Source organism: Oryctolagus cuniculus, chromosome 4 (assembly GCF_964237555.1).
Source record: "Oryctolagus cuniculus chromosome 4, mOryCun1.1, whole genome shotgun sequence".
Taxonomy (NCBI): Eukaryota; Metazoa; Chordata; class Mammalia; order Lagomorpha; family Leporidae; genus Oryctolagus; species Oryctolagus cuniculus.
The window spans coordinates 70,639,279-70,666,710 of NC_091435.1; the positions used below are offsets into that span (position 1 = coordinate 70,639,279).

Here is a 27,432-nt window from a genome sequence, read left to right on the forward strand (position 1 = left end):
GGATTCACTTTTCTTTTTTTTTCTTTCAAAGTACACAAATGTCAACTTCCTCAAGGATGTTTGGCATAGCTGAGTTCAGTCATGTAACGTACAAAGTCAGCTTGATCAAAAGGTTGCAGGCTGCCCACTGCTAAAATGGAGGGAGAAAAGGAAACCAAGGGCTTCCCTGAAGTGTGAAGGAGTGCATAGGCCACTGCCACATGTGTATTTACACTGAAGTCGTGCTGTGCTGACAAGGGAGTTTAGGAAGCGTACTCCCCCACCACTGCACTTCTCCACCTTCAGGTCTGAGCCTCTACCGCAGCGCTTTCGCTCCTGGCCCCTTTTTTCTGTTACACCCAACCAAGTAGTTACCATGCAGCTTCTTAGCAACTCCAGGCCACGGCCATTTTTGTGTGTATTTAAAAAATTATTTTATCAATTCCTCAACATTTAGCTGAAGAATAGAATTCTTCCATTTGGAAAGTGTTAATACCTGGAACTGGCACAAGTTTGTTTGTTTACTCATTTATTCAATTCATTCTTTCAGTCTCTTATTCTTTTAAGAAATCAGTAACTGTCATGTGGCTGTCAATATGATAAACTTTCATCAATAATTCCCCTAGAATATGTGTTCAACAATCAGAAGCAGAAAATATATTTTACAAAGAATTGATGATCTCAGATTAAACTATGACTCTGTCTGGCTTTAGAAATAACAAAATGTTTTTAAATAATACTTATAGTCAATACATCTCATCAAACATAAAATTCATTGTATGTGAGTATAGTCCCCAAACAAGGTTGGAGAAGATATTTCTTATTTCTAACAATGTAGAGCAGGAATGATTCCCAAATGACATGTTGTACCATCTCATCCTTGAGCAAATGTAAAAACTGAAATGGTGAGAAGGTATGTATCAGTGTAAGGTCACTCAGCTCTGAATTCCAGCCAGAACTAAACTCAAGCTCCAAATTCCTAATCTATGGACTTTTATTTATTTCTTTTTAAGATTTATTTATTTATTTGAAAGGCACAGTCACACAGAGAGAGAGAAAGAGGGTGACACACAAGAGAGGTCTTCAATTCTCTGGTTCATTCCTCAAATGGCTGCAACGGCCAGAGCTTGGCCAATATGAAGCCAGGAGCCAGGAGCCATGTCTCCCATGTGGGTGCAGGTTCCCAAATACTTGGGCCATCCTCTGCTGCTTTCCCAGGCCACCAGCAGGGAGCTGGATTGGAAGTGGAGCAGCCGGGACTTGAACTAGTGTCCATATGGGATGCCAGTGCCACTGGCTGAGGCTTAACCTACTACATCACAGTATGGGCCCTGGGGACCTTTATTTTATGTGATGCCCACTCACTAGGCAGGGTTAAGGGAGAGATGGCATGGAATACAAAGACTTAAGAACAGTGGTATGGAAGGACAAGGTGACATACGAGATACTTTTAAAAAAACAACGTAATGGGGCCGGCATCATTGTGTAGTAAGTTAAGCCACCACCTGTGATGCTGGCATTCTATGGGGGTTGCAGTTCAAGTCCCAGCTGCTCCACTTCCAATCCAGCACCATGCTAATGAGCTTGGGAAAAGCTGGTCCAAGTACTTGAGCCCCTACCATCAATGTGAGAGATCTGGATGAAGTTCCTGGCTCCTGGCTTTGAGTGAACCGGTGGATGGAAGACCTTTCTTTCTCTCTCTCTCTCTCTCTCTCTCTCTCTCCCTCTCTCCCTTCTCTCTCTCTCTCTCTCTCTCTCTCTCTCTGTTATCTCTGACTTTCAAATAAATAAATAAATCCTTTTAAACAAGTTTCGGAAAATATATATCATAAAAAATCTGTATGGATTTCAAAAATTAAAAACAAAGCAAAACAACATAACAGTGGTCTAGAAAAAGGCTCTTTTAGTCACTCAAAATGCCTCTGATCCTGGGATGAGCATAGGGAAATATAGGATTGTTTCTATGCACTCTAACAATAAAATCTCTTAGGGCAGTATTTCTCAACCTTCCCTTATCATAACAAGGAGGTCTCTTGTTTCAGATGAAATGCTGAGGCCCCTTCCTGAAGTCTCCGACCCTCTAGCTCTGGAATGGACTCAGGAATGCTCATACTTCACAGGTGAACCCTGAGGATTTTTGAGATCAAGATGGGTGGGAAACACCATTTTAAAGAAACCTTTGCCACATCAGCTGAAACATTCTTCATTCCTAATAAACCATTCCACTTCAGGGTTTCTGTTGTGTCTCCTAAGCAGCTGCAGACACTCATAGCAAACCTTACCTGTTCTTTAAATCTGGAGTGGGGAACCTTTGTTCCGCCAAGGGTCATTTGGATGTTTATAACATCATTTGTGGGCCACACAGAATTATCAACTTAAAGATCAGCCTGCTAATGATTTATCAGTTTCAAGTCCTGGCAGGGCCAGACCAAATAATTTCATGGACCTTATCTAGGTGGTGGGCCTGATGTTCCCCATTCTTGCAAAAATAACTCCAGACACATTTACAGGATGTCAGGATTTTCAGCAACAGTGAACAGTCACATCAGATTCTAAGCTAGTTCATTCCCACCAAAGCATCAACATGTAACTCCCAAGTATCAATTCCTAATTTATTTTGTTAAAAAAGCCTAGGCTCATGCAATAATCTTTAATAGTATAGACAGTTTCTTTTTCACCTGTCTGCCAACAGTTGATCAGTTTACTAATTTCTACACTGTTGGAGGTGATCTGAAAACTTAGTCTGACCTTTCTGAATCCCAGAAATATTAACAGCAGTAATAATAACAAAGAGCAAACCAAAGAAAAATAAGCAGGAAGAAACCTCACATTTGAGCGTAATCTCTCTCTTTCTTAGTGAAACATCTGTCTTACACCATCCTGACAGGTAAAAATAAGCCCTTTCACATCAGCACATCTCTGATAAGTGAGTCCATTTCTTTACAAATTCAGACTGGAACAAGGCTCCTCTGGCTCTTCCCACTACCAGATAGAAAGGCACCATCTGGAACTCCAAGATGAGCTCACTTCTGGTTGTTCTAGATTTCTATTAGATGGATGCCAAGAAAACTAACCAAGAAACAAAAATATTCCTCTTAGTTCTTTCACAATAATTCCACAATCTTGGGGAAAATTGAATTTGGGGAAAAGAATGGCCCATGTCTTCTCATGAGCATGAGAGGGAGGGGAGATGACTATAAAGAATGTCTGTTAATTGTGGTTGTACTGTAGTTGTATTAAACATTGCACAATTAATTTCCACTATCAAGTTAAATGGGAAAATGGGCCTAGATTAAAAACACAAGTTTGCTCTGCTTGTTTTTCTCTGTTATACACCAAGTAATCTTAAATTCTGTTTACCATCACTAGTATGTTCTCACTTTGGGAACAAACAAAAATCTTTTCCCTCACTAAGGCGTACTGCATCTTGAGATGATGAAGGTCAATGATGTATAGAGTCACAGGGGTACAATTGCTGTGAAAATAAGTACCTTGTTTAGCAATTATTTCCCTTAGAAGTTTGAATAATAATTACTTCCACAAAATTCTTTTTTCCCACGAACAGAGAATGTGTCTCTTGAATGGGGCAGAGGCTGATAGCGATGGTGCAGCCTGAGGTAGGAATACACTTTGCAGGGCAGAGCAGCATTAGCGATAGTGTCTGGAGATGGCAGACATGTGTAGACTCTTGAGGCACAGCTGAAAGATTATAGAGGGTGGGGAAGCAGAGTTTTGAGAGTCCATCTCCACTAGACACAAGAACACTGGCAGTCAACATCTGCAAGGTCCCTTTAATTATGTCAGTGACCAGAGCTAGCCTCCCAGGTTGGGTAGGAATGGCAACTAACAAGCTGTCCCTAGCCTCCTTCAGGACGCAAATGATAAAGCCACAGCAATCGCAGCAGGAGCAGCAACAGCAGCAAGAGCATGGCTTTGACCTGCAGCTCTTGCCCATCAAGGAGCTGTGCCCTGTCTGCTCTACTGACAGGCAGATAAATGCAGAGATCTGTCAGCAAGTACATATTTATGTATATCTACAGCTCCCTCACACAGACCTACAGAGAATGCATAACAGCTTCCAGTGGTATAACACATGCACCCACTAATGGGGTGAGACCCATTATTCACAAATGGGTGAAAAGAAGCATCAATATGCAGGTCTTAACCCTAGTTTGTGGGCAGAAACCTGTCATTCCATTGCAGGCCGATAGGTCTCCTATTCACACAGTTTTTTGTTTAATTTTCCAAACACCCTTTCTCTAAATAGTGCTACTCTGGGCTCTGCAGACAGACAGGTCTGACAAGCACAGCCATCAATTTCACATTCTATATCCCATCTACTGGGCAAAATTAGGCCTAGTGTGTACCTGAGATTGACTGCCTGGGGAGGCAGGAGAGTTTGTCATTTAGGAGTTATGTTCCTCACTAGAAACTCAGAACTCAGGATGCAAAACTCATAAAGATTGTCCCTGTTCACATCCTGTGAAATTAGGAGTATCCACAAATGTGTACTGATGGTCTACTCAGAGGTATACATTTCATTGGACCTAGAATATAAAGAGAAATGTAAGGGATGATCCTATTTAGAAAAAGCTCTGAGTAGGCATGCCATGAAAGGTACATATGCATAATATAAAATGGGGTACTTGCTCAAAGAGGAGAACAAAGTAACGTGTACACACAACTTTCAGTCAACAAGACATCAAATACAGATGTGAAATACTGGCCAAATTGTCACCCTTCAAAAAAATGTCAAAACTCTTCCAAAAAACAAGGGCACTGTATGCATAACAGACAATGATAGGTGTATAAGGCACATGGCAGAAGCAAGATAATGAGCACTGTTTTGCACAATCAAGAAACTCTTGGGCCTCCTGAGACTTTTTCAGGGGTTATGATGGAGTTTGGGATGGTCTTGAAATCTCTGCTGGCATACACACTCTTCTCAGGTTTCCTTTTGGTGCTAATCTTGTTGAACTGAAGAAAGAAGTGACAAATTGTAGAGGAGTTTTTATGGCTATTTTAGGAGTCAATCAACTATGCTGATAATGTGATTATAGCTAAGAAACTAGAAGAAATGCTCTAGAATTTCGTGCAGATCATAATCCCACAAAATGTGTGGTTTGCCATAGAGACTCATATACCAGGAACTAATGAATGGGAACCCAGAGACATTTGTATATCCCAAGTTTCTCTTCCAGCTGTCAACTTTGAGAGAACATCAGACTGCTCAGGAATATGCATAATTAAGCTTTTTAATGGTTGGAGGCTTGAGTGAGCATGAGGATTCACTCCCCAACATGGCCCAGCACCATCAGGATTAATGGACTTCACTACAATCAAGTCTAAAGGCAAAGGGGAATCAGACAGTTAGGAAGTATTCTACAGTTAAAGTTATGGTGAGGTGGGCTAGGATTAGGACTGGTGGGCAAGAGGTATGGAAAATGTTAGTGCTTTATGAATTGTCTCCTTTTCATATGCAGTCCCAACCCTATTTGAGTCTTTATTGCTCTGTATCTGAATTACTGCAATTGCCTCTCAGTTGGCATCTCTGACTAGTTTCAACCCTCTCTGTTGCCTCTGTAAAATGCTTCAATGATTCAGCAAACCCTGTAAGACAGTCATTGTTCTCATCACCCACAAATTCTGATCTCCACCTGCCTTTCTGACTCATATCCTAAACTTCAACAACATAAATGTTATTTCCATTTTCTTTGCTTCCTATGCACACCGATTACATTCACTAGTTGAATGTTTACTCCAATCACCCTACTTCCTTGGTTTGTTGTATCATACCAATGGATGCTACCTTTGCTTCTCTCCAAAAGACCGACCCCCTTTCCCTTCATTCTTCAATGCCCAGTTTTTAGACCTACAGTTAAAAGTCTCCCTCTGTTATCATAGCTACTTCCATATGCCATTCTAGACCACCGTCATGTGAATTGTAGTACTTGCCGCCTTTATTTTTCATTTTGATGCATAGACTAGTAATTTCTATCTAGTTAGTTTTAAGATCTAACTATGAATCTCTGCAATACAACTAAAAAAACGACAAGATCATTGTGAGCTAATATTGGTTCTCTGATAATCAGTAACATTATTAACTATTATGGCAATCACTAATGATGTTCACAACATTTTCTATATTTAAATTGTACCTTTTAAAATATTTTCTCCCTTTTACAATAAGAGTCCAGATGAAAAAGAGTGACAATAAAGGGAACACATGAATACATACCAACATACAGTGGTCCGTGTTCTTCATTGGCAACAACAATGTTGCATTTTGCTATTAGCTCTGCTCCCTTTCACAAGTGATATTTGCTATTAAACACACTATTATACTAATGCCAACTTTATTTGGTAAAAATTTACATTAATTAAGCTTTGGATGTTGTTAGAATCAGTCCAGGATAATAGCAGGTATAGGACAAATGAGGCCAAGGTCACGATATAAGATCTCTGATACTCCTCAAGAAGCTAAGATAAGGATGATTGTGGGAGGCAAAGCCAGTGACACAATACAGTCTTCCAAGGCTGTTTAATGCTCTTTCTGGCAGATAAAGCTTTATATTAGCTTTTACCCCTCCCCATTATTATTGATATAAGTGTATTTTTGCAGGATAAAATAAATACAGAAAGAATGTGTGATATGAAGATCAGAATCAAAGTTAGAGCCCAGATTATTGCATTAAAATGTAAATGAATAATGAATCACCTGTAAGATTAAAATTCAGGAATGGGTGATTAGCCTAGAATTTAAGATAGCTGTGATCCACATAGGAGCACCTATGTTTGATTCCCAGCTCTGATTTTTTTTTTTTTTAATTTTTTGACAGGCAGAGTGGACAGTGAGAGAGAGACAAAGAGAAAGGTCTTCCTTTTCTGTTGGTTCACCCCCCAACGGCCACTGCGGCTGGCACACCGCGCTGATCTGAAGCCAGGAGCCAGGTGCTTGTCCTGGTCTCCCATGCAGGTGCAGGGCCCAAGCACTTGGGCCATCCTCCACTGCACTCCCTGGCCACAGCAGAGAGCTGGACTGGAAGAGGAGCAACCGGGAGAGAATCCGGCACCCTGACTGGGACTAGAACCCGGGGTGCCGGCGCCACAGGCAGAGGATTAGCCTAGTGAGCCGCGGCGCTGGCCTAGCTCCGATTCTTGACTCCAGCTTCCTACTACTGTAGACTCTAGAAGGCAGCTGCTCCACTATGTAAACTCAGGGGCAGAACAGGAGGGTTGTCCTACCTCACTTCAGAGCTTATCTGTGTATACACTGTGTGTGTGTGTATTTCGCATTTCCATGGAATAAAATGATTTGAGGATATTCTTACCAGAGCAGTAATACTTCTCAGGAACATAACAATGGCATTTTATGTTGTTTAGGCATATAATGAAAGTATCATGGTAACAGGTGAAATAGACCTTTTCCAGACCTTACTTTTTAAGCAATAAAGAAGTATTATGATGAAGCACTGGGATGTTAGTGAGGCTAACATGGAAAGTCAAACTCTTTAGTCCCAGTCAGTCCACCATGCATGGCTCCATGCCTCTCCATGCCTCCATTTCTCTGGACCATGACACAGGGGTTAATAAGAGGATTATAAAATGCAGTCGCCTTGTGAAAAATAATAGTAATAATAGATTTATGACTCTTCATGAGGTGACTGCATAAAATAATAATAATAATTCTGCTGGAATTTCTTATTAAAAGAGTGTGTAGAAAAATGAACCCAAGACCAGAAAAAAAAATGGCCAAATAAAATACCCACAGCATAATGACTAAGAAGTTTAGACAGAAATGTCCAATTCTGTAGTGCCCACTTTTGACAAAGTTGATTTGTTCATGTGAAAATTTCATTAACAACAAGAAGAAACATAACCTGGAATCAGCCCTTATTAGTCTCCTGGGATCCAAGTCCAACTCATCATCTAATAAACAACATTTGACAGTTTTCAGTTTCTTATCAATTTATTTTCCTTAGAGTATAAGCATTCAACTCAGATATTATGGCTTCCTATTTATTGTATGTCTCAAGATAGACTGTCCCTGTTAGGTGTTTAGGGAATCACTTTATGCGCTGTATAACCTGGACTTCACTGAATACTGAGACCATAGTGCTATTATTTTCCCAAAGAGGGGAAAGCATAGGGCAGTAATTTATAGGCTATAAACACTGCTGTCCAGGTAAATCTAAAAGTCCTTCCTTTTCTAGCTTCAACATTCTGGAAGATGCAGAGTTTTAACTGAATTGAGAATGTCCTAAAGCAGAAAAATGGGAACACCTGTACTTTAGACTTGGTCAGGGAGGCAGGGGTCTGGCCCCTTTTATTATTTGACCTTCAGTGAATAATACAACCACTTTTAGTCCTTAAACCTGTATCAGCTGCAAAGGTGACAGATATCTGTCATATTTTAGGACAGCTTATCACCTCAGCCGCTGGAGTGACTGAGTATTTATAGACACAAAGAGAGAAACATAAAGCATATATGTATAGGCAGGAGTCCCTTGGAGGTGGCGATTAGGACTAGGCAGTAATTTTAGCTTGAAGTTCCTATGACTTAAATAGCCACTTGAGCTCTGCTCTTGCAGTTTACGATGTCAATAGAACCCCTAAATGAAATTACAGCCTTCTGATACGCAGCAGGATATCCTTTCTTTGCCATGCAATGTACACGGCCAGGAGAAATTGCTCTGTATATGGGGTTTCAGTAAAGCAGAATTTATCATAAGGCTGCTCTGCTAAAATATCATTATGCTGTTATTCACTGGATAACACATCTAATGACTCGGGGTGCACTTGATAGCCATGTTTCAGTGAACACAGACGCACGCCCTGATGTGAACTGGGCACTCCAGTGCTTCAAAGCGCTATCGATTTCAATTCTACCATAATTTACACCTGGCTTGTTTTGCCAATAGCTTGAACCCATGCTAACACTGGAACATACACATACAAGTATTAGAGAAATGAGAAAAGAATTGTATAGCAAAAACGCTTGCTGCAAACTTTCCAAGATTCTGTCTTTATGATAATTTCCCTTGATACTAATTAAATAGTCTGCACGACTTCCCCTGGTATGCTTGGGTATTTCATTTGTTAGCATTGTCTTATGGTTGGAGGTGACAGTAATAATAACCTCTTGTATCTGTTCAAACTATGGGTACTCTGTCACCATGGTTCCTCCACAATCTAGCACAGTGAATGGCACATAACAGTTGCTTCTATGCAGGCTCCTCTTGCTCTTCCTGTTCTAAATGTGGTACATTCCAAGGATTTTCTCCCTTTAACTACATTTTGCTTGATAAATGTTTACTCCATAATTTTAAGGGCCACCATGATACTGATGATTCAAGTGACTAACAAACTTCTATCTCTCTACTCAGCACTTCTGACTAAATCAACTGTCCACCAGACATTAGTCTGGATGCTTCCCCATATGCCCCAAATCAAATCCATTCAAAAGCAAATTTGTCATTTCCAGAGGTCTAAAAATGTGGACTTCTTCCTCAGAGGATCTTCTTGCTTAGTCTTCTAAGGCAGAAACCTGGGAGCAATCCAACATTCCTTCTCCTGATGCCCAGCTCAAAGGTTATTAAATTGTGTCCATTTTGCTTCTTATCTCTTGTACATATCTCCTTCTCTCTCTCTATTCCCACAGTTAGTGTCCTAGTTCAGGGCTTGTTTCCTGTCTGAACAATTTCAGTTGTCTCCTAACTCATTTTCCTTTCTCTAGTCTCCCATTCCTATCATCTATCCTCCACTCTGCTGCCAGGAAGATGGTCTATAAGACAATTTGATCATTAACCTTCTCGACTTAAAACCTTCCAATGGCTCCCTGGGTGCCACAAGATGAAGTTAAAACATCTTTGCATGGCAATCAAGGCCCAACTTGATGGTTCCCTGACTACATCTACAGCATCATTTCTCACCACTCCCCTACTAAACATCCGTGGTACTGTTCCCTAACTCTGCATTGCTATTTTCTATTTTAGTGTCTTTTTCCCTGTAGGTCCTCCTACCAAATGCTCTTTTTCCTCTGACCGTCTGGGAAAATCCTTCAAGGCCCGACATGAATGTATTAGCTCTTCCGTGAAGTTTTCCCACTACACTGAGCTGATCACTCATTATTTTGTGCCTGCAAAGTTCTCTGAACATCCTTCAATAATGATACTTGGGCATATGGCATTATCCCAACTTATTTTCTTCTGTCTCTTCTCTGGTGAGGAACGTGAGGCCCTGTCTCATTCCTCTGCATTTGGCCAATGATAAAAGCCCTACCTTCAAAACAGCACATTAGTGTTTATATAATCAGGCCCCCACTACATACCTTCATCTCCTAACCCTTCTCCTGCTTGCCTACTCTGATCAGCCATTCTGACTTCCTTGTTATCACTCAAATTTGTCAGATACATTCTTGCCCCATGCACCTGGATGGTTCCACTGCCAAAAATGCCTTTTCCTAGATAATCACAAAATTTGTTTCTTGGGGCCAGCGCTGTGGTGTAGCAGGTAAAGCTGCCGCCTGCAGTGCTAGCATCCCATATGGACAGTGGTTTGAGTCCCAGCTGCTTCACTTCCTATCCAGCTCTATGCTATGGCCTGGGAAAGCAGTGGAAGATGCCCCAAGTGTTTGGGCCCCTGCACCTGCATGGGAGACCCAGAAGAAGCTCCTGGCTCCTGGCTTTGGATCAGCCCAGCTCTGGCTGTTACGGCCATTTGGGGAGTAAATCAGCGGATGGAAGACTTCTCTATCTCTCTGCCTCTGCTTCTCTGTTAATTTTCTTTTCAAATAAATACACAAATCTTTAAAAAATTGCTTCATAAATCTTTTATTGAAGTCTTTACTCAAATGTTGTCCTACCAATAAAGTAAGTCTTCCCTTTCTACTCAGTTTAAAATTGCAACCATACCCATACCTTTTCTCTCTGTGACTGTCTCTTTTCCTTCAATTTTTTCTTTTTTCTTTTCTTTTCTTTTTTTTTTTTTTTTTTTTTTTTTACAGGCAGAGTGGACAGTGAGAGAGAGAGACAGATTGAAAGGTCTTCCTTTGCCGTTGATTCACCCTCCAATGGCCGGCGCGGCCGGCACACCACACTGATCCGATGGCAGGAGCCAGGTGCTTCTTCTGGTCTCCCATGGGGTGCAGGGACCAAGCACTTGGGCCATCCTCCACTGCCTTCCCAGGCCACAGCAGAGAGCTGGCCTGGAAGAGGGGCAACTGGGACAGAATCCGGCACCCCGACCGGGACTAGAACCCTGTGTGCTGGCGCCGCAAGGCGGAGGATTAGTCTAGTGAGCCGCGGCACCGGCCTCCTTCAATTTTTACAAAAGTTTTGTTATTTATGTGAGAGGGAGAGACAATGAACAAGCAAGAGAATGTTCCTATTTGCTGGTTCACTCTTCAAATGCCTGCAATGATAGGGTCTGCCTAAGCAGAGAGACAAGAGCACAATCCATGTCTCCCGTGTGTGGCAGGAACCCAGTTACTTAAGTTACCATGGCGGCCTCCCAGGGTCTGCATTAGCAGGAAACTGGAGTCAAGAGCTAGAGCTGAGTATCAAATCCAGGTACTTGGATGTGGGACAGAGGTGTCTTAACCGCTAGGCTAGAGGCCCACCCCTCTCCTTTACATTTTATGTAGCATAGCACTTATCACTATCTAACAAGATACACATTTTACAAATGTATTTATTCATCACCTGTCTGCCCTGCCTAGAAAGTAGATACTATGAGAATAGAGATTTCTGCTTTGTGTCCTATAGTTTCCCCAGCCACTGGTAGGGTGCCAGGCACATACTTTGAGCTCCTCAATAAGCATCTGTTAATAAATACATTGATCTTTAATTTCTAGAGTAATAACTGACGTATAGTAGAAGTCCAAAAGTATTTCTTGAATTAATAAACTAATGAAGGAATCAATGTTAAATCCACATTTTATGAATGTAATGAAGGAAATCTTTGGAATCTACTCCTCATAGAATATCTATGAGTAAGTCAAAGGGATACCATTATCCACATTAGAAAAATGAAGTAAATGCATCTCTTAGAGAACTTAGGAGCCTAACTTAAGTCTTTGTGAACAGTTTAAGATTTGTTCCTTTTCTTCCAATTCACTATCGAAAGGTATAAACAATTCATGTCATGTCGCTCCCCCTCTTCGTGGAGGAACGACACTAGACCCTGCGCTGTTCTTTTGTCTGCTCGGCCCTTCCCGGGTTTGCTGCTGGTTCTTCCCGGGTTGGCTGCCGTCCTTCCACCTCCGTGGAAGGGCGACTCCCCCTGCCACTTTCCCCACTTCCGCGGGGGAGCGACACACCGCTGGCCGGCTCTCTTGGGGGCTGCTCAGATGTTCCTCAGGTGTTCCTTCAGATAGATGTTCCTGGTGCATGTTGTCTCTCTCCTCCTTTATAGTCCTCTTCCACCAATCCCAACTCTGCTACCCACACGCCGAGTACGCTGCTCTCCTCCAATCAGGAGCAAGATCAGCTCCTGCAGCTCAATCAAATTGGCGAGAGGCAGCTGTGTAGAAGCTGTTTACTCCCTTCTCAGCGCCATATTGTGGGAGAGCAGATGCATAGAATAAGTCTTAATTCCAGTAACTTAGTCTAGTCCAAGTTGCTCCCCACAATGTCACTGCTTTCATAATGGACTTCTAATGTTTATTACACTATTTTGCTTCCTGATGACTATGAGCAATTAGCAGGAGGCATCAGGTGCTAATACTTTTTATTACAATTTATGTCATTCTGTATAGATATTTTTCATAGAACAGATCCTTTTCTTTTCAAAAGAGGATTAGGCACTCATACAATTCTGTCCCTCAGAGTAGTTTGTAAATGATTACCCAAGAGGACATCGAACACCACAAATCATGCAAGAACCAACTAGAAGGTGAGTGTGGCATTCATGGCTTGAAGATGAGCAGGTTGTTTGGTGCCAAGTTTCAGCAAATGGAAAAGTCCTTTATGTGTTAATACCCAAAGGAGAACAAATTCAACAACAAAACATTTCAGTGTTTGGCATCTATATGAAGAGTTAACTTTCTATTGTTCAAGGGTTAATTATCCATTATATGAATCACTTCTCTTTCTCCCTCTAGGAATTGTTTACTAGAAAGTAAATAGGGAAAATAAAAAGAGATAAAAATGAACACTCCATTCAAATACAGAAGAAGTTCTAGAAGAATTCCATTTAGAAGGCAGAATTAGATGTAGTTTGGAGATTGCCTAGTAGATTGATCATTGATAATAAATGAGATTAAAGCCCAGTTTACACAATATTTTGGTTTCTTATAATGACTGTTTTTTAGGGTTGGTTTGTTGTCTAAATGGTTATTCTCTAAGTGTGATTCATATCATCAGGGTACCCTTTAGGGTGTTGGAATGGAGACTCAGCAAATGGCACTTTAGAGGCTGGCTCAATTTGACGCCTCTCTCCTCTGAAGAAGTGTTAGTGTGTTGCAGGCTAATGACAGAAGCAACACTAAGCATTTCCACCAAGTTCTCTACTCACCAATGGAAACAACTGATTTTCAACTATTATTTACCTAAAATAGGACATTTAATTAGTGCTTGTGTACATGATTGGGCTGCCTCTCCTCTTGCCCCTGCTCTTTACTGTGCTATCTGCCCCATTCCTCCTCTGTCTAGCTTGTAGGGCACTCAGAGTCAGCCTTCATGCCTTTCTGCATCCGACTTCAGTTTGAGCTCCTCGGATGTGACTTGGAGGAAAGGAAGAAACAAGGACTGACTGTAAGCAAATATTCATCAATGGGAAAGGCCTGTGGTTCATGTGATACATTAAGGTAAGATTGGCACTTTTAGACCAAGCTTTCCAAGCAGGACATTTGATCATCCTCACAAGGCCTAGAAAATTAATGGAACTATTGCAATTTCAGGACTCTCATGATCCCTCAGAAATTACTCATGCATCATGGGAATTAGAGAAGCTACCTCAGTAACAGGTCAAACATGCTGTCAGCCAGTTGGAAGATCTAATACAGAGATTTAAAAGGCTCAGATACAGAAGAATCGATTGATTTGTTTTCTGGATGTTTCTTCTATTATGATAAGCAAGATATATTCACTGTCAATGCATTGACACCTAGATATCATTCATTCATTCATTTATTCATTAATCATCTACTCAATGATCCTTCATTCAGACTAAGGCAATTTGACATGAGTTGGGAGAGAGATAAATAAGTAGAAAATACCACACCTACCTTCTAAGCACTAGAAGCTTCATATACACAAAGACTTCAATTCAAAGTAACATATGATAAGTGATAGATGTCAATTTTAAAAATGCTATCAATGTCAGATCACTTTTAGTTTACAATATACTGAAAGCTTCAGAGAAGCAGTATGACTTGACAAGGATATGACTTGGTTATGTACTTTGAAAAGGTATCTGGAAAATTATAGTTGTGATGCTGATAAGTAAATACAGCATCAAAGTGTTTAACACACAACTAAATAGATGAAAACAAGAATAAACTGGATTATTTGCATATGTATTTATTCTTCCAAAATAGTGAATGCATTAAATATATTCTCAATTTTTAGAGAATTAATAGCAGTTTAATTCCTTTCCACTTAATCTTGAAGTGATTTATACAAATAGCAATTCATATTTTGTAGTTGTACATTATAGAATTTAGGTTTATAACTTAACAGGTATATCTGATGAAGAATAATTACCAAACTTAGCTAACCAAATCTTTCTGTTCACAGAAATTGTTCAAAAATATTTATGTAAACTTTCTGTATTATCAGTGTGATAAAGTATCAGCTATATGTCATTTATGTTCACAAAGCATTTGACTGAATGTTAGCCTGGCTAGAATTTGGTCATATTTTTAAGGGTTCAATATAGGTATCTGGTTGTATGAATATGTGTGCATTTACAAGCACACATATATACTCAATCATAAGATACAGGAATCAATTCCTCTTTTTAAATTTTTAAAATATGTATCTTGCTTATGGAATCATACAAATAGCAAAAAAAGCATTTCTGAACAAATAAGAAAGAAACATTTCTTATTTGAGCAATCATAATTCTGCTATTTAGCAGTTTAATTTGTGTATAGATTGAAACTGCCTAATTAAATGAATATAACATTTAGGAAGTGTTTTATCTTAAATGTACATGCAAGAAAATATACATTTTTACAACATTCATCCTAATTAATTGAATGAAATTAAAATTTCTAGGTATGCATTGGAAAACTGAATTATTGGTAATACAGATATTGAAAAACACCAAGTAATAGGACAGAGAAATACATGACTGCTTTGTCTTTCTATCAGAAATATACTAATCAAATTCTGACTTATATACTTCAACTTATCCATGGAATTCTTCCAGAGCCACGTGGAATTCCAGATCTTAGTGACCATAAGGAAAACCTCTTTAGTGGATTATACTTCAAAAATGTAATCTCTTGAGGCATACTCTTAGGTATTTGTGTTCACCTAATAAAGCTTAAAGTTGCTTATAAAATTTTACATACAGTCATAATTTAAGTAATACAATGTTTTCAGCTTTGCCTGCAACATATTCCTATGATTTCCTCCCAGAGACTTAGACAGTTCATCAGGGAATCAGTGTAGTTGAGTGTTAACTAAGGGAGGTACAGCTTCTCATGTAGCTCTTGGCGGTAATGGCCTAAGTGATACTTTAAAAAAATTATTTTTAAAGTTAACATTGTTTTGTCACTTAACTTCTTTAGAAGAGAACTAATGGAAAATACCCAAGAAACATTATTCACACACAGTACTGTCATAACTAATGTGGACTTACTGAAATGACAAACTGTAGGATTATATATTCTTAAGATTTTAGCACACTGGCACTTATGACAGCCTGAGACTTCAGAGAGATGTGTTGTGCCCAATAGACTATAGGAATTGTGATAGGAAGGTGACTTTTTGTCTTAAAAGTCATTAACAAACCCCATTGAGGCTGTAGTAGAGGTCACTCTCTGTGGCGAACATGGGATATAAGTTCTATGTTTAAGAATCTGAATCACCCAGGGTAGCAAACAAAATTCCAGAGCTAAGTACCAATGTAGTAAGTTGGGTCACTGTACCAGCTTGGACAAGAGTATACACAAAAGGCACATACAATACACATCTGTTTAAATGTAAAATCAACTGTTGCTAAACCAACTTTAGGAGGAATCTACTGGCAATGTGTTAATAGCAAAGACAACTAAAACAATAAAATAGCATCTCTTTCCAAATATTTAAGAACGTCGAGTAAGTGCCCCTTGGGCTGGGTTGTGGTTCTTGGAAGTTTTAGCCTATGAGAACCATATTGGGGACATCAAAGACTCTTTCCTCTCTCCAAAGAGCAATTCCCTTCAGATGCTGCCACACAGTCAAATGATTTTATGGCCACCATGTTTTTTTGGTTTTTGTTTTTTCCACTCAATATTTTGGAACAAGCCAGATTCTTGAAATTAGAACGATGACAACAAAGCACAGTAAGAACAAATACCTCTAGAAAAGCGACTAAGTAGGGACTTGATGTTAAAAGACAAAAATAGATTCCACCTGAAGTTCCACTTCTAGGGAGAGTATGAGTGATTAAGAAGAACAATAAAGGCACATAATGGCTGTGAAGGTTGGTCTGTTGATGCCTCTGTTGGTCTCAAATTGGACAAGATGCAAACCACCCTCATTCCATTCCTTTGACAACTTCCCAGAGCACATTCAAACAGAGTCTCCTATATTGAGAACAATTCTATGTTTGGGTTTAATATTGTGGGGACAGTCATCTAGTTTTCCTATGTCAAGATGATGAATTTCCCTGGAACCAAATAAGGATTCTCAATGCATTCTTCTGTTCAATACCATGAATGCAGAAGACTAAGGCAAAGAGTGTGACAAATAATACTTTCCAAAGGTCGGGTTGGGGAGGTCTCTAATGTTCACAGCAACCAGTTCTTAGCGAAGTGATCTTTAGAACACCACCACTAGCAATATTCATTTGCTCTAACATTCACAATAGATTCTTTTTCCTGCTTGGCCGGGTGTATAAGTACTGGGAGCATAACATAAAAACTGAGAGCAGAGGTGCATGAAAAGTTGGTAGAAAGAAACGCCAAAGGAACGGTAATTCCACATCCACTTCCCCCTAGGACCATGCTGAATGCTACCTCCCTGCCCTTCTCACTCACCTGTCTTCCTCTTCCCACCAGCATGGTTTCGAGGCATGTCAAGGCTGACATCTGTCCGTGGCAGAATGAAACCTATGACTGCAGGCTCCTCCTGAGCATACACTCAAGGCTCTGCCATTGTCCATGGAGGGCTCTCGGCTGTGCACACTAAAAATCTTCAGCATTCTCTTTGATTATTTTGGAGCGCTTTAAAAAATAACTTGTATTAAAAAAAAAAAACACCCTTTATTTCCTGCCTGCCTCAGAGATACCAAGAATAGAATCCTTGACACATCAAATTCTGGAACCTCCCCACTCACCAGGACTGTGGTTCCTGATCCAAGGAGTGACGACTGAGAATCAGCACACAGTCTCTTGAGTGTGTCCAGGCCTGGCTGCTAAGCTCCCTGCTCTGATCGGTTTGTGGAGTTCACAGTGTTCCAGAGTGCCGAAGCACAGAAATTAGGGAGGGGAGGTGGAAGGAAAATCACTGGAGCCTCTTACGATCTTACTTCCACTAACTGAGAGGAAATGTCTTATAAATAAACAACAGCAAGAGAAACAAAAAAAAAAAAAAAAAAAAAAAAAAACCATCCCGTCCTGCCAGAGGAATGTACATTATTGTCTCCCGACGGAAAACTTGACACCACCCCAGAATGTAGCCATGGCTCCTGGAACTACCTCCCTCAAAACAGAAAGAAAAAGAGAATCAAGAAGAAAAGGAGAACAACAGAGAAAAAAAAAAAAAGATTTTTTTCATCCCCTTGAATTCTGTTGGGAAGTTCATGTGAGTTCCCAGTAGACAAACTGAACAGTTTCAACAGTGTCACTGTTCCAGGATTTCGTGCGGAGGCTGCTTATTAGCAAAATTTCATTTCTGCCCAGATCACTGCAGTACCATCCGGACCTTTTCAGAAGGGAAGTTCAGGGAAGGGGGGGAGGGTGCAACTGTGGAGGAGAGGAAGAAGAGAGGACAAAGGAAAACTCCTGATGAACCCGAATGCTCTGGCCACGGCCATGATAAAGCAAGCCCCCACCCGCCACCCGACTGCTGCTTGTTGAGGACTTGGTGATGCGGTGTGTTTAATCTACTTACTCTTTCTGCTCGGGAGGCTGAGGTTCCTACATTTCCAGCTCATGCTGGACTGTACCGTAAGCAACAAGTGAAATGAGTTCAGTGATCTCATTCTAGTCCTTCGACTCCTGTCCACATCACTAAGCGACTGCACAGCTTGGCACAGGCCAGGATGAGTCAGCAGTCTCTGGTCATGAGAGGCCAGGCCTGGAATAGCAGGGGGGTTTAGGTCAGGAGCAAAACGAAGCAGAAAAGCAGTGTAGATGGCAAGGCTCAGCTCTGCAATATGCGAGGACATGGCAGGTCGAAAGGAAAGTACCTCAGCAGCTCTGGGGTGAACACTGAGGCACTGCAGCAAGAGAGACAGCAAGGAAAACAGAGCTGCCTACTAAACACAGCAAGAACAAGACAGAGTAGTACCCCAGTAACAGAAAGAGGGTTCAGGGAGAGCCATGGAAGACCAAAGATGCTCATGAAGATTTCTGGAATCCCTTTTCTTCCATGTGCTACTGAACTTGAACTACAAAATGGTAGCTACTTTTATACTCTCCTGGCATTTCGGCATTGCTTTCCAATTTGATAAGTAGCAAAACCAAGAACATGCAAAGCACTGCAGTTAAATAGCCAAAGAAATCTCATCCTCCATCGAATAGTGCACCTGGAAGCAGGAATTTGATATTTCAAAAGCAAGCATTTGGGTCAACAGTATCCGTGGATAGCCTGCATGAAACGGGTAAAGAGGTGTACCCCCTAAACTGAGTTTGGGTGAGGGCAGAGAAGAGCCAAGAGAAGAGAGACACCACAAACTGGAGGATAAATCACAGGGAAATAGAACACTGTGCCTGTATTTCTACTCAATGGGGGGGCGGGGTGTTGGCACAGACCACCAGGAAATGATTTTTTTTAAAGATTTTTATTTATTTATTTGACAGAGTTACATACAGTGAGAGACAGTGAGAGAGAGAGACAGAGAGAAAGGAAAGGTCTTCCTTCCGTTGGCTCACTCCCCAAATGGCCACAACAGCCGGAGCTACACCTATCCGAAGGCAGGAGCCAGGTGCTTCTTCCTGGTCTCCAATGAGCGTGCAGGGGCCCAAGCACTTGGGCCATCCTCCACTGCCTTCCCAGGCCACAGCAGAGAGCTGGACTGGAAGAGGAGCGACCAGGACTAGAACCCAGCGCCTATATGGGATGCCGGTGCCACAGGCAGAGGATTAACCAAGTGAGCCACGGCACCAGGACCAGGAAGTGATGTTTCTAACCAATATGATTTTCAAACATATTGCTCTGTGCTATAGACAGTAAAATAGTAAAAGGAGAGTAAAAATGAAAGAGGGTTAAATTGGGGCCGGTGCTGTGGTGCAGTGGGTTAATTTAATGCCCTGGCCTGCAGCGCTGGCATCCCATGTAAGTGCTGGTTCAAGACCCGCTGCTTCAGTTCCGATCCAGCTCTCTGCTATGGCCTGGGAAAGTGGTAGAAAATGGTCCAGGTCCTTGGGCCCTGCGTCCACATGGGAGACCTGGAAGAGGCTCCTGGTTCTTGGCTTCGGATCAGCACAGCTCCGGCTGATGCAACCAATTGGGGAGTGAACCAGCGGATGGAAGACTCTCTCTCTCTCTCTCTCTCTCTCTCTCTCTGCGTAACTCTTTCAAATAAATAAATAAATAAATAAATCTTAAGAAAAAAAGAAATAGGGTTAAATCAGATTTAATGTAATAAATCTACCACTGATTTCCATTTCTTTTGAAAGAAGGTTAATTGCCCTGTACATCAACTGATTCTTTAAAAACAAAACAAAAAAAAAGTCTTGGTATCTGAATGAGATGTGTAGGTACCATATCTATGTAAGGATACTGAAATGAAGACTGCAAATTATCAGCAAATAATAGTGGTGGTCCTGAAATAAGGAGGAAGGCAATTTCAGGCCAGATGGTACAGAGCAGAATGCCACAGAAATCAGAATAAGAGCAACAGATTTGAGGAAAAAAACATTTCTTTGAAATTCTTGGAATAGGAATAATCAAGACCCACCATATATTCCTAGTTGTTATATAAAAGACACAAATGTATATGTATATAAAACAAAGAATAAATCTTACTAGTTTTCATCCCAGAGACTATTAAAATCATCCGAACATGTCTTTACTTAATGTGTGACCTTGGGCAAATAAACTTTCTAGTTCAGTTTACTTCTAGTAGCATTATCATGCTCATTGAGTTACTGTAAGGACTGAATCAATACTCATCCATCCTATCAGAGCAGAACCTGCCACATGGCAAACACTCAGTAAATTGCTATTATTATTTGATTATCATGTAATTTTCCTAAGTTCCCAGTAAAAGAATTTCATCCTTTGTTCTTCCTTTAGATTGAGTGGAACCAATACAGATGCTCTATTAAATCAGTTGGGTAACACAGCTTACAAATATGCTTTAAAAAGTTTATTTCTGTCTGGATATGTTAAGCGTTATGCGTGAAACACAGAGGACGCAGAAAATCTATTATGTGAAAACCTTGATTTGGAGTATCTATGTTGTCAAAGCTGAGAGTCTAACTGTCCTGTAACTAGAGGCCTAAAGAAGAAGAGAGGAATGTTTTAGAAGCTTCTCCAAAAGCAACAGGATAAAAGAGCTACTGGCCTTGACCGCATGATGAAGGTTTTTACCAAAGGGGGAAACTTCGTCCAGTTGATCATCCCAGCCTAATTGATTAATTGTGGGTCTGACCATCTGGCTGATGAATGCTGTCACCCAGCAATGATTACTGTGTAACACAAATCCGGATATGCTCTCCCTGATGCCTCCCACAATAATGGCATCTCTGAACTTAAGGGTAGTTTATTCAGGCCTCTTGGCTCAGTCTCTTCATGGAACAGTGGTTGTGGCAGGGAATAGTTACTAGACCTGGTCAAGCATTATCTGCTCTTCTTTCAGCTCCCTCCTCCATTCCAAGTCGGCTCCTACCAACTCCTGAGCCTTTTCTTGTATTTAATCACTTTTCATGCAAGGCATTCCATCTGTAGTTTTCATCATATTGTCAGATCCTCCCATTTCTGGTTACTCTATTCTGAAAAAATATTTGGTCTAAAAGTCCTGTATATTGCTATTTCACAGGAGATCCTGTTGAAACATTTTTATTGTATTTTCTTTGCTACTTGTTTACTTTAAATTACTCTTCACTACTCCAAAAAGAAAATTATCTCACTTAACTCATTAGCCTGATTCAATGTCCATATTTGGTCCCGGTTTTCCAGGAGGTTGAAAGAATACAAGGGTGAATAGAAGATATATTTTACATCTTAAATAAACTTGTGATCTCAGTTGGGAGTGTCCATGGAGAAGATTCCCTACACTAGGCCTGAAATACATTTCACTGCCAGACAAAGAAAATCAGGCTCAAGTGAATAATGAGGATCAGCAGCAATGCCATCTGCAAGCCAATTATCTCCAGTCTTAACCTGGAGATAATCTGCATGCAGGAGAATTCTCCAAAAGAATTAAACCTGAACTTATAAATGGAAACCTTCTATTTTATTTTGTGGGAAGAACCAAGGGGGTAAACCGACATAAAACGTCTTACAAAGGCTTGACCAATGAGTCACAGTAAAAAAAATCATTTGTTTCCTTTTCCTTTCTCCCAAACTGATTTCCACCTTGAAATTTATCCTTTTTCTTGCTCGCCACAGATACTGAAATATTCTACATTCCAGGCTGGGTTAGTGTTAATTTTCAGTAGAAGATGATAGTAGCATGCTGAATTACAAAGTTCCGGATTGGGAGTTGGGAAATGTTTTTGGCATGACTGTCAGTAAACAACTATGTGTCTTGGGCAAGTCAATTCCCTTAACTCCCCATGTCTCAGTCTCTTCATTGAAAAATGATAGGGTAGGTCTGCATGAACTCCAGAGTCTCTGCCAACACTAAGACTCTATGGTTCTATAGCTCATTTCCTTTTTTCCCCCCTCTTCTGGCACTAACTGCTCAACAACTTTGCTTATAGTAATTTCTTTGCTTTCAGTTACTGATGGAAAAATCTCTCCTTCATTTACTACCCAGTATTTGGTATTTGTATCCTCTCTCTTTCTCTTTTTGGTGCTAGATACTTTGAGTCACAAACACTAACACATCCAGTTAGATGCTTTAAATTGAAGACATTTAAGGAGAATAGCTTTCCCACAGTAGAACATTCAGTGTAGCTCGGCATGGAGGAAGCCAGCCATCCAAAAGTGGAGCAAAGGGGCCAATTCACAAATGAGAGGAAGCCTTTCATAATAAGAGTCTCTAGACTCTTCAATTTAGATAAAGCTAAAATACTATCAACTTCCAACTACTTTTCCAATCAATCCCAGACACCATCACAGACACTTAGGACTACAAATTTGAGGACCAGCACTGGCAGTGATGCAGTTCTTATTTCACCTCCACTATCCATTGCCAAGTAGGATTTAGGATGGCATAGTAATAAGAGCCAAGAGGACAATCTGTCATTTATTTTCCTCCAAACTTTTTGAAATTTCCCATTTGGGTTCTGTTTCCCAGTTTTAATTTGGTAACTGCCATTTTTCAGCATTTCTTTTAACAGGTTACTAATAATTTCTGATACAGGATCTCATATTTCATTTTGCGCTGCTAGAACTGCTGTTAATATTTCATCTGCCTTCGATTCAGCTCTGAATAAAGGCTGCTGGGCTTCTGATACACTGTTAACACTTTGGTTCTGGGAATTTGATCACCAGTGTTCACCCAATTTGTCCATATCTTGTTAAGCAAAAGTAATAGGTTGGCTGTCTCAGAAATGTCTCTGGGATACATCACTTTCTTTTTTTGGGTCTTTGATGAAAACAACCATAACAAGTATTTGATGCATACTCTCATAGGTAACCTGCCACTTGCTTCATTTTCTGTTTGCAGAGTGCTGTAGTTAAAATTCAGGGCCCACAGGGGGATCTAGGTTGAAATTTTGGCTCTGAAATTTAGTAGATGTATCATCTTAAATTGGTTGCCTAACCTTCCCAAGTCTCTCTTTTTGCATTCGTAAAACAAGGATAATAATACAATCCACTTCTCTGGCTATATAGTTTCAATGAATGATGCAAAGTTCTGTTCAAAAAAGTGACAGTATCATTATTATCCTAGTGTTAACAATTACAAATTCACATGAATTTATTATATCACAATATTTTAACAAATTATTTTTGAATCCAGACTTATTCTTTGCTTTATTATAGTTTATATTTTATTAAATTCTCAGTGAAATCAAGTATATTTTAAAAAACTGATCTTTATGACTGTACATATAGTTAGAATAGCATATTACATCATATTATTATGCCAACTTTCAATCTAGCATGTAATTCTCAAAGTGTTTTGCTCATCTAATATCCAGCCCTAGATAAGTCATGTTGTTGTCTCAATGATGACCTGTGCTAGAAAGAGGTGACTTATTTATTTTTTAAGATTTATTTATTTATTTCAAAGGCAGAGTCACAGAGTGGCAGAGGCAGAGAGCGAGAGCGAGAGCGAGAGAGAGAGAGAGAGAGAGAGAGATATTTTCCATCTGCTGGTTCACTCCCCAGATGACTGCAACGGCCGGAGCTGGGTCTATTCCAAACCAGGAGTCTGGAGCTTCTTCCAGGTCTCCCAAGTGGGTGCAGGGGTCCAAGCACTTGGGCCATCTTCTGCTTTCCCAGGCCATAGCAGATAGCTGGATTGGAAGTGGAGCAGCTGGGACTCAAATTGGTACCCATATGGGCTGCTGGCACTGCAGGCTGCAGCTTTACTCACTATGCCACAGCACCAGCCCCAAGAGGTGACATAAAATTTACTTTCCCCTACTCCCAAAGTATAAAGATTATTTTAATATTCCTTGGGTATGCATCAGTCAAGGTCCATTAGGAGAGAGAAAGTACATAGCAATTTCAACAAAAAAGTTTAAGGAATTATTAGGAATAACAGACAATCCAAATTAGTGGGGAGTAGCTAGTAAGGAGTAAAGGTAGCACTAAAGAATACAAGAACAATAAATATAAGGAGCAAGCATACTTGCAGGGCTGAGCTAGTTGGCCTAAGAAGGATCCTCTCTGCCCTTGGACAGAAAGCCAGGCCTTACAGGATACCAGAAAGCATCCTCCCATCTCGGGCCAGGATCCAGACACTGTTGGACACAGGAAGAGATCCTTCTACCCAGGACTGGGATTTGGACCCTGTTGGAGAAGCCACAGCCAAAACTAATTGAATAGCAGAGAGGTTGTTGCAGAGTTGCAACTTTTGGCACTTTGCTCTCTAGGGTGCCAGAGAAAGCTATCTGTAAGGAGGTGTCTCAACTGAGGGACCCTACTACAAACTGTCTGAGGTTTTCTTTGTGTGTGTATATGTGCCTGTGTGTGTGTGCATGTGGGTATTGGGTGCTTGGGGAAGCTCCTGGTTGCCAGGCTCTGAGATGCTATCTGGGCTTTAGCTGCTGGGCACCGGGGCAGCTGTGTGTGCTGCAGGAGCTGGATGCTGGGCAGTTTGCCCACACAGCAGAAGCCAGGCTCTATAGAAATCATGCATATTGCAAAGGAGCGCGTTGCAACCAGGATGAAAAACCTCTTCCTTCTGCAATATCTCTCTACTGACAAATGACCCTTTACCTGTTGGTGAAGGAAAAACATTTAAAGGACCCTGATACGCTTTTGTAGAGCAGGTAAGAAAGGGTAAATTTAGATCTGAGAGGCAATGCATTGATAAGATTATTTGCTCAAATGACTTATGAAATAACTCGGTTTGAAGATTGTAATCCAGTTTTCTCAACTTACTCCACTCCTATTCACCTTCACTGATAAATCACTCTCTTTGTATAGCTAAATAAATGCTATCAGAATTAAGGAAAAGAGGATCCTATTATATACAAGCCTATAAAAGACTATTTAAAAAGTCACAGTACCAGAATTTGAAAATAACCTTTTCCCATAAGTGCTGCCCACATGTTTGACTTAAATGATTATAATTTATGTAAGAAAAACATGTACAGAAATACTAAGTTATTGGCCTAAATTTATATACCCAGTGATCCCAGTCCAGAATTTCAACTAAGTGTATAATCAGGAGAGTCATGACAAACAACCAAAGCTTCAGGAGAAGTTAAAAAAAATGCTACAATTATAATTTTTTCCTTTCTCTCTCCTTTTCTTTTCAATTGACTCTAGAATTTGTGTTTGCTTGCTCCATGACACCAACCAGAGGACTTTGGTGGCTATTAAAACTATAGGCTACTATTTTTCAGATAATACAATTATCATATATTAATAGTGAATTTTTTCTATGATTCCTTTCCTGCATTGTTCTACCCTCAGTATTAAACAAAGAAGCATCAGTGGATGACCAATTATACACATTACTCAAGATAATGCGGTGATCACTGTAAAACTCGTTTTACACATAGGTGGGAGGTACACTCCAAAACACTCCCCCTTCTCGTATTCAATTCCTTAACTCCATGAAGAAAAGTCATAAAATTTTAATTCTATAATTAGAGATGGAGTTTAAAAGCACATTCCCTGACATTAGACACAAGTTGTGGCTGTGAGAAGCTGAGAGCACAAAAACTAATTGGGTAACATGAGAGTCCAACTGAGAGCCCACTACCATGAGGCTAAGACCACAAAACACCTGTCTCACCCTTTCATCCATTTGAGCTATGCCTGGCCGGGAACATGTCTATCTGTTCTCAGCACCATGGCAAAGATCTACTTGTTTCCTCCCAGTTGTGGAGCCTTGTTGAGTTGTCTCACAGTCATGCTGTGGGCCCTTCCAGATTGCCATTGGTGTCATGTGTTAGTCTTGAGGGTGAACTTAATGACCTCACATTTGAGCCCCACCTTCAAGACACACTTGCCTCTCCCCCTCAATCCCTAAGCCTGAAAGTAGTCCATGACAAAGGGGCGTTATATGTCTCTGCGAATCAGGCAGGTGAGTCCATTTTATTTTAGTTAGCCCTTCTGTTCAGCTGGCTTTTCTGCTATGACCCCCTATACTTACCCTGTTGGCTGCTCTTACTAGCAGCATGCCTTTTTAATCAGCCTTCCTGGGGTCTGCATTTGATTACAGCATTTGTGTTCTATTTTGATTCTTTTGTACTGTGCCCTGTGGTGTTAGCTTGAAAGGTGTTATTTATAAAATGAAATTCTATTGTATTGCCACTTGGATTCAAAGAGGACATATAATATTAATGCAGAATGTATTTAATAATATCTTGAACCTATTAAATCAATTTCTTCATGAGAACACAGAATGCAAGGGAGGTAAGTGGGTTGGAAACCAGGTAATGAGAATCACCTGAACTTTCCTTCACACGCACTCCTGAAAGCTGGCACTAAAATCATTCTCTTAATGTCAGGGTTTCCGAAAGGAGGGGACCACCTTTCCTCAGCCAGACCAGCACAGTGTGCACCTGTTTAAACATTAAACTGTGCAGGACAAACATTTTCCTAGGCTCCAGATGCAAATTTTTTGACTAAGGAAACCTTGAGTTCAAACATGGATATGACTTTTTTACTACCTAGGAAGACTTAGGTAAAGAAGGAAATATAATCACATATTTTGAGTAGTGAAAAGGAGTGCACATTTTCTTCCCCTGGCTCTTCTCAAAGACAGGTTATGAAAATTCTAATGACACCTAAAACTAATGCAGAGATTCCAGGATGCCATGATTAGAATGAAGTTCTCACCTAGCAAAAGTGCATGCTTGCTTATGGCTGTTGGGCCTATAGTCAAATGTTTATGGATTAGACTGATGGAGGAGTCTCCAACTTTTCTTCACTTCTGATTTTAATGCAAACCAAAGACTGAAACATGATATCACTGTATCAGATTGTGCAGTTCATCTGTTGCTGTACACATTCCATTCTTTCACTGTACTGGTTTTTTTCCCTGTTGATACATTTGAAATCAGCAATGCCTAAGCTACTGTTCGGATAGGGAATGAGGAAGGATCAGGTGTGGAAGATGATGTAGCAATCAGGCACTGCAGAACCTACTAAGAAAAACTATAACACACAAAAGACTGTGGAGTCTTGGAGGCAGAGATCCTAGATATTGACCTGTTTTCACTCAGTGGCTCCTTAGATATAAATCCAGAAGATTGAAGATCCAGTTTTCTAATCACTAAAATGTGAATAAGTACATTTATTATTTTTTACCTGCATTGGTACTTCAGAGACGATTGAT

The 27,432-nt window shown here is 40.4% G+C and overlaps 1 protein-coding gene across 45 annotated transcripts in view; it reads right to left on the reverse strand.

Annotated features, from left to right (window-relative positions):
- Positions 1–27,432, reverse strand: part of ZBTB20 (zinc finger and BTB domain containing 20) — an 877,267-nt gene that overhangs the window by 275,875 nt on the left and 573,960 nt on the right. For 4 of the 45 annotated variants that reach the window (XM_070072140.1, XM_070072160.1, XM_051859308.2 and 1 more), the window contains exon 1: positions 18,246–18,403. The exons of 36 other annotated variants lie outside the window; for them this stretch is intronic. The gene's annotated coding sequence lies outside the window, so the exon portion shown is untranslated. Of the gene's footprint in view, positions 1–17,170; positions 18,098–18,245; positions 18,432–27,432 lie in introns of those variants that run through there. 5 more of the 45 variants (XM_070072141.1, XM_070072161.1, XM_070072138.1 and 2 more) reach the window with 3 other exon arrangements.